Here is a 9,157-nt window from a genome sequence, read left to right as displayed (position 1 = left end):
GTTATACCAGACAATATACAGGAGCTACTACACAGGTGCTGGAGAAATGGAAACAAACATGATTTGCCTGTAGTGAAGTTTAAAATCTAGGCTGGAAAGATGGATAAGTAAGTAATAATAGTAAGGATATGAGCTTTAATATTGGGGAATTATGGAAAAATTATCTATATGGGTCAGGATATTCAATAGGGATATTAAAGCTAAAATTGATGGATGTATAAGAGTCAGCTGAAAAAAACTGGGGGAGGGGAGATGGCGTTACAGATGAAGGGGAAATTTAGTGCAAAAGCCTCAAATGAAACCAAGAGAATGAACAGGAAAGCTGATAGGAAACAAAATAATGAATTAAAAAACTGAATATGGCTAGGTGACAAAAATAAAGGGCAAATGATGGTGGTAGGAGCAACAGGGGAGCGAGTGGGGGCCTTAAGTGGTGTGGAGTTTGTTCTAGCAATGAGATACCATCTCGGGTTTTAATATAGGAATCGTTCAGAGGACAGCAGTTTACACTTAGAGCTTAGACTGGCCCAAAAGAAAGTCCACACTCAGGCAGACCAGCCACCAAATGTGAAACACAGATGGAGAGTTGTTCTTCACCCCTAAGCACAATTTTATATTCTGGAATTGTCCCAGGTAAGACACAATATAGAACACTGTAACCACATCCTTGGAAGCAGCCCCAAAGGCTTGAGATAACATGAACCTAACCACTAACGTAAAAAATTTTAGTTCCAACTAAAACATTATTGTTATTTGCTTTTAAGATATATGTCAAACATACAGGAATTAATATTATAGGTACCCACAAAAACACTATTCAGATATTAAGATGTTATTTCAAATAACTGATTCAATTTTTTCAAAAATAAAAAGTCATGCATTCAATTTAAGTCCTTGTATTCTTGCCTGTTCTTCCTCCCCTCCATTTAGCATATTTCAAAGAAAGGCCTGCCTTCAGGACTGGCCTTTGTTGATTCCTAGGAGATAACCCCTGAGCCCTTGGAATATTCTGCTTAATAAGAGCGTTTCTGTGTGTCTGAGGCCACGGGCCACACTGTATATTTATTGTGAACATCTCCATTTGTATGCCTAAGGCCTTGGACCATTCTGTACCAGTTCACCAGAAAAGTTTACCCCAAAAAAGTTTTCCTAACAGTGTGATTCAACATGAACACATGTTTTCATTGGGAGTGGGGGCAGGGTGGGGCTAAAGTGAGAGTAGCTGAGATCAGCCACATCCGCACTACATGACCTCCAAGAAACAATCCTGGACAACAAGGCTCCAGTGAACTCCCTTGGTTGTAACACTTGGCATGTGTTGCCTCAACTGCTGCTGGGGGATTAAGTGAATCACCACGTGGCTCCACTGGGGGGGGGGGAACCCCTGGAATTTGTACTTTGTTTCTATGTGAACCAATAGATGAATAACTGACACATCTCTTCTGTGCACAAAGATACCAACATTTCAGACTACACAAAAAGATAAATGGCAGTGAACTTGACAAGTTAAAAATACAAAATGGGAAAAGACTTGAATGAATCAATCAATAAATCAATACTAAGTTGTATCTAATAAAACATACCACAAGGCTAGGTCATCGGACACTTTGAATACATCACATTGGGAAGATGGTCAAAGCCTACAGAGAACTGATTTTTTGAGAAGGAAATCAAGAAGCTGCCCAGTCACACAGCGAGTGGACCAATGGTACATAACTCTTCCCAGTTTCTATGACCCAATCATATACCATTTACCCCATGGACAGAAGGTCAGATAAAACAATAATAACCATAATGTTGATATGCATCTAATGCCTTCCAGGAATATTTAAATTAAATACCTGGTGTCCTTCTATTAAGTTTCTGTAGTTCTTAACATTTCCCTAGAAAATAATGGATTAGTGCCCTATTACAGAATTTCATCTACAATCCTTAAGTATTTTTACTTTTTGTTCTTAACACCAATCAGAAAAACAAAGGCACTCTCTGACAAGTACTGATTTTCCACTAACTTAACTTTATAAACACTAATCAACTTGCCAGTAATTTAAAAAAAAACCAACAACACACAGTATTGCATACTCCACTGGAAATATAAACTTCATACCTTTTATTCTATTTTTAAAAATATATTTATATTGATTTCAGAAAGGGAGAGAGAGATAGAAACATAAATGATGAGAGAATCACTGACTGGCTGCCTCTTGCACACCCCACACTGGGGATCAAGCCTTCAGCCCAGGCATGTGTCCTGACAGGGAATCAAACCGTGACCTCCTGGTTCATAGATCGATGCTCAACAACTGAGCCAAAACTGCTGGGCTAAACTTTACACCTTTTAAAAAACTCTTTAACATTTGGCCGCTAGGTAATTCTATAAAAGCTGCTCCTGAGTCAAGAAACATGCAGTCCAATGTCAGATCTACAAGAGCAGCATTCTATTATCTTTCTTTTCTATGAAAGCAATGGCAAGCAATTTGGAATGCAAGAAAAAGTGGCCTAGGTCTTCCCAACAGAAGAATCTATTAAAAATCCTTATACTTTTGCCTATGACATAAACTAAGTTTGTAAGTGGCCCTGAAAAGGGGAATAAAATTAATGTCCAAGTATATTGGGAAATGTAACAGCATTTCCTGGAGGGGGAATTATCCCACTTGGTATAAATAGCTGCATGAATGATAGGAAAGATTTTGTAGACATTCTACCTACTGAACGATCCAACCTTCCTTTTTTCCACCTTGTCGTTACCCGATTGTGTCAATGAAAAGTTCCCATGAAGAGGCACGCAGAAGGATGAGAACCCTTGTCTGAGTCAGGCTTCAGGGCGTCCAAAGGCAAGCACGCTCCTGGCAGGAACGATTTCCCTCAGTCCTGAACTCCTGACACCCTCACTGTTCCAATCACAAGCCTTTCCAATTGTCTGCCCATCCCACTGAGTGGGAGACAGCACATTAATTTTAGGGTGTGCCAATGTTAATTTTAGAGGACAAGAGAGAAACCAACCAACTAAATCGTTTAACATGCATAACCTAATTCTTGCTCTTCACTGAATGCAAAGAAAGAAAAACAATAACTTTATCATTAACTCATAACACACAGAACTTGTTACCTATATATCCTGCAGAACTTTATTAAAAACTAAACAATATCTAAAATATATATTCTAAGAAATCTATGAGATGATTCAGGCAACGAATAATTAGAAATTCTGAGAATAATCATTGGGAGAAAAACAAGCTACGAAAATTTAAAATTGACAGAAGTAAAAATGTATTCTGTTTAGAGTTAAATCAACCCTTATAAACTTAGTCCTTCAACATATTTTATAACTCTTCTCTACTATCTGTATCTTGGAGGCAAACACCTCAAAATATGCATTCTCGAAATATCTGTTAACAAGGTGATCCCCTCACAGATATGCCCCTTTACCTTTCAAAGCATTTCTACAACTGCAATGTCGTTTCCTATGCCATCCCTATGAGAATGCACCATTCCCGTTTTAGACAAACCTGGTAGTGTGAAGCACCTTGGGTAAGGTCACAGAGCTATTTTTGTAAGGGCTCTGATTGTAGCTTCCTATCCTCATTCTTTCCACAACACCGCACTATTCTGCTTATTCACCTTACCCCGTTTCTATTTTTATTATCGCCCCATTTGTTTCTCAAAAGTTTCTACTCACCTCACATTCTACTCAAAGCAAAGGACAGAAGCCCACTGAGGGGCATCCAGGGAAGAAGAAATGCTAAGGCAACAGTAGGCACATCACAGTTGCAGAGGACAGGAATTAAACACAGCTGGGGCCCTGCAGATGGAGCGGGATGAGGGATCTCTCCCAGGGGTCGCTGTGCCTTGCTACGCACACCTACCCATGTTAGTCTCTCCTTGTGCAGTCAGCCTCAGTCCACACATGGTCCCAGGTGACCACTGTGCTCTCACACCTCTTCCTCACCCTTCTGTCTCCCAGATGTAATAACATTTGTATATTTATTCAAACCCTCTCAAGAGTGAGTTAGCTGCCCACTGGCCAGCTGAGGAGTCCGGCAGGCTTTGGTCGGATGTTCCCCACTGGTTTGACTGGCGATGGAGAAGGGAGGGAACAAGGCAGCTGGCCAGAAAGCCTCTGGCAACAGCAATTCGTAGACTGGGGCATTAACCCAAATATCACGGCACAGCAAAACACTAGAATGGCCCAGCTCACTGCATTTAACCACACCCCATTTTAAAGATGAGGCTACTAAGGTCTGCCTGGTACAGTGACACAGACCCACTGTGGCAGTCACGCCCCAGGCACACATCCTGGCTCTCTGCAGCCACATATTTTGTCCTGAAACCTATCATCAAACTTGTTCTATCCATATCTAATGGTATAGTTCCTCGCTCACATTCAGTTACATATCTTGATGTATAAATATCAAATCTACCATTAGCCATAATGTATAAGTACTCATAAAATAGTCCCACCTTTAAAGCAGTGAATGTCAACCACCCCTGCCCATTAGAATCACCTTTCGAGCTTTTTAAAAATTACCAGTGCCCGTGTCCCACCCTGACCAATTATATTAGAATCTCTGAGGACAGCCTCCTGGCATTTTAGTTTTTTTAAAACTCCAGAGGTCATTCTAATGTTCAATCAAAGTTGAGAATCACTGTTTCAGAACCTTAAAATTAATGTGCAAATATATATACAGAAATTTTTCAACCCCTCTAATTTTATTCAGATTCAAAATAAGAAAACTTCTTAAATAATTTAACAACCTATTTTAGATCACAAGTTTTATACAAATTTTGGATAGCAACAATTAGAGCTACCATTTATTAATCACCTATAATGTACTTTAAAAATATTAATATGTAAGATCTGTGAGAGCAAGGACTTGGTTTAGTTCTCTGTCATATCCCCAATGTCTAGTACAGTGCCTTATACATTTAGATGCTCAATAAATATTTGTTGAATGAACAAATGAATTATCTTATTTACCCTCAGAGTGGTCCTTGTAGGAAGGCATTATTACTTCCTTGTCACTAATAAGGATTTTTAAGCAACACATTTGCTCCACTTACCACACGGATAATGTTGAAATTACATGTCTTTTCAGGGAGTTAATCACAATTGATCTTTTGATCAAAGATCTAAACTTGTATGTTAAACAAATTATTTTGAATACTATTACTTAATTTCAAAAGCTGAATACATTGCCATCAAATAAATCTTTGGACAATCCAAGTTCCTACAGGACAATAATCCAAAAACACCACAATGGCAAACACAGTTTAAATTCCAATTCAGTGTGTAAGGTTTTAAGAACTAAATGGAAAAAATCAACCACATTTAATCTAAAGTATGATTCAATGCTTAGTAAAGTAATGAGTTGGCAAGCAGTAGTCAAAGTCACCTGAACACTGGCTTTGGTCATTCTCAGTATCAAATCCTACAACAAGATATCAAAATCTACAGTAAGCTTTTGAAAAATAATATCCAGCTCTTCTGGTCAGCCAATGCCAGGTTCAGGGTGAAGACTCAAAGGCCTGCTTAGAATACTCAGCTAAGAACAAATAAAGGAAAGCGGAAAACCAAGGAGGGGAGAATACTCAGCTAAGAACAAATAAAATAAAATAAAATAAGAATACTCAGCTAAGAACAAATAAAATAAAATAAAATAAAATAAAATAAATAAAATAAAATAAAATAAAATAAATAAAATAAAATAATAAATAAAATATTAAATAAAATAAAATAATAAATAAAATAAAATGAACAGGAAACCAAAAAGGGAAGAGACAAAAAAAACAAAAAATTCAATAACATCCTTTTTCACCTCCAGTCAACCAACAAGATCGGTGATGGAAACTCAATCCTATGTATAAAGCGAGGTAGTAATCTGTAGTTTGCCAAGATTAAAGAGTTAAGCAAAAGAAATAAAGAGAAGCTCACATCAACAATCTAACTTTACACTTAAAGGAACTTGAAGGAAAAAAAAAAAAGCCCAGAGTGAATAAAACTAGGAAGGAGATAATAAAGACCAGAGCAGAAATAAACTGAAATATAGTCTGAAAAAACAATACAAAGGAACAATGAAACCAAGAGCTGATTCTTTGAAAAGATAAGCAAGATTGACAAACCTTGACAGACGCATCAAGAAAAAAAGAGAGAGGACCCAAATAAATAAAATCAAAAATGAAAGAGAAGTAACAATTGACACCAAAAATATAAAGGATTATTAAAAAAATATTGTGCAACTATATGCCAATAAATTGGACAATCTGGATGAAACAGATAAATTCCTAGAAACATACATTCTTCCAAAATTAAATCAGGGAGAATCAGAGAATATGAATAGACAGATTACAAATAGAGAATTTGAAGCAGTAATAAAAAAAAATAAAAGTCATCGACTGAATGGCTTCAAAGGTAAATTTTACCAAACATTCAAAGAAGAACTAACACCCATCTTTCTCAAACTATTCCAAAAAATCCAAGAGGGGGGAAGATTCCCAAGTTCATGTTACGAGGCCAACATTATCCTAATTCCAAAACCAGATAAAGACATGACAAAGAAAGAAAATCATAAGCCAATGTCTCTGATGAACATAGATGCTAAAATCCTCAATAATATATTAGCAAACATCATCCAGCAACACATTACAGTGATCATACATCATGATCAAGTGGAATTTATTCCAGGAATGCAAGGTTGGTACAAAATCCACAAATCAATAAACATGATACACCACATAAACAAATTGAGAGACAAAAATCACATGATCCTATCAATTAAAAAAGCATTTGATCAAATCAGCACCCATTTATGATAAAAATTTTCAGCAAAACGGGAATAGAGGGAACAAACCTCAACAAATAAAAGTCATATATGACAAACCCAGAGCAAATATCATACTCAGAGGGCAAAAAACTGTAAGTGTTCCCTTTAAGATCAGGAACAAAACAGGGATGTCCACTTTCACCACTCTCATCTATAATAATAAAAGCATAATATGCTAATTAGACCAAACAGCTGGACGTCCTTCCAGACAAAGCTGCGGCGGTGGGGGCGATCAGGCAAGCAGGCGAGTGGTTAGGGGTGGTCAGGCAGGCAGGTGAGCACTTAGGGGCGATTAGACAGGCAGGCAGAGGTGGTTAGAGGTGATCAGGCAGGCAGGCAGAGGTGGTTAGGGGCGATCAGACAGGCAGGCAGAGGTGGTTAGGGGCGATCAGAGAGGTAGGAGAACAGTTAGGGGCAATCAGAAAGGCAGGCAGAATGGTTAGGGGGCAATCAGGCAGGCAGGCAGGCGAGCGGTTAGGAGCCAGCAGTCCCAGACTGCAAGAAGGATGTCCAACTGCCAGTTTAGGCCCGATCCTGGGGATCCCTGTGGGATCAGGCCTAAACTTTCAGTTGGACATCCCCCAAGTGATCCCAGACTGCAAGAGGGTGCAGGCTGGGCTGAGGGATGCCCCCGCCCCATGCACAAATTTTGTGCACTAGGCCTCTAGTCTATAATAATAAAAGGGTAATATGCTAATTAGACTGGACATCTTCCAGACGTCCTTCCTGATGAAGCCAGGGCCAAAGGGAAGCCAGCCCAGATGCCGGGTGCTTGCAGGCGGCAGGAGGGAAGCCAGCCCAGGTCCCGGGTGCCTGCAGGTAGCAGGAGGGAAGCCAGCCCAGGTCCCAGGTGCCTGCCGGCAGCCAGAGGGAAGCAAGCCTGGGTCCCGGGTGCCTATGGGCAGCAGGAGGGAAGCCAGCCCAGGTCCCAGGTGCCTGCCGGCAGCCAGAGGGAAGCAAGCCTGGGTCCTGGGTCCTGGGTGCCTATGGGCAGCCAGAGGGAAGCAAGCCTGGGTCCCTAAAGGGAAGCTGGTGCTGGCAGCTGGGGGAAGGAAGGCCTACTCTTGCACGAATTTCATGCATCGGGCCTCTAGTCTATATATATAAAAGACTAATATGCAAAGTATCCCCTTGGGAGTTCAACCAGGAGTTTGATAGCTCAGTGTGATGTGTGCTGACCACCAGGGGGTAGCGCGGAACGAAGGAAGGCCCCAGCTGGCAGCCGGAAGGAAGGCCCTGGCCAGCAGTCGGAAGGCCCCAATTGGCCCTGATCACCAGCCAGGCCTAGGGACGTAGGCTACCCGTGCATGAATTTCATGCACCAGACCTCTAGTTCAACATAATAATGGAAAAATGAGCCACAGCATTCTGACAGGAAAAAGAAATAAAAGGCATCCAATTAGAAAAGGAAAAAGTAAAACTGTCACTTACAGATGACATAAAGCTATATATAGAGAACCCTAGAGATTTTACCAAGACTAGTAGAACTGATAAATGAATTAAGTAAAGTAGCAGGATACAAAAGAAATATCCAGAAATAAGTTCTATTTTTATACACCAATAATGAACTATCAGAAAGGGAAACTAAAATAATAATTCCCTTCACAATTGCTTCAAAGAGAATAAAATACCTAGGGATAAATTTAACCAAGGATGTAAAAAACCTGTACTTGGAAAATTATAAGACATTGAAGAAAGAAACTAAAGAAGGTACAAGTAAGTGGAAGTATATACCATGTTCATGGGTAGAAAGAATTAACATCATTAAAATATCCATATTACCCAAAGCAATCTAAAGATTCAACACAATTCCTATCAAGACACCAATGGCATATTTCACATAACTAGAACAAATATTCCAAAAATTTACATGGAACCACAAAAGACTCTGAATAGCAACAGCAATCTTGCAAAAGAAGAACAAAGTTGGAGGAATCATGTTATCTGATATTAAACTATACTACAAGACCATAGTAATCAAAACAGCATGGTACTCACATAAAAACAGACATTTGGATCAAGGGAACAGAACAGAGAGCCCAGAAATAAACCCATACCTTTATAGTCAATTACTATTTGACAAAGGAGGCAAAACCATACAGTGGGCCAAAGATAGTCTATTCAATGAATGGTGCTGGGAAAATTGGACAGATATGGGCAAAAAAAGTGAAACTAGACCACCTTCTTACACTGTGCACAAGAATAAACTCAAATGGATTAAAGACTTAAATGCTAAACTCGAAACCATAAAAAGCCAAGAAGAAAACATACACAGTAAAATCTCAGACATTTCTCGCAGCAATATTTTTCTGATATACCTCCTTGAGCAAGGCAAA

Source organism: Myotis lucifugus, unplaced genomic scaffold, assembly GCF_000147115.1.
Source record: "Myotis lucifugus unplaced genomic scaffold, Myoluc2.0 scaffold_123, whole genome shotgun sequence".
Lineage (NCBI taxonomy): Eukaryota > Metazoa > Chordata > Mammalia > Chiroptera > Vespertilionidae > Myotis > Myotis lucifugus.
The sequence above is the reverse complement of the archived record's forward strand: the minus strand, read 5'-3'. Positions refer to the sequence as shown.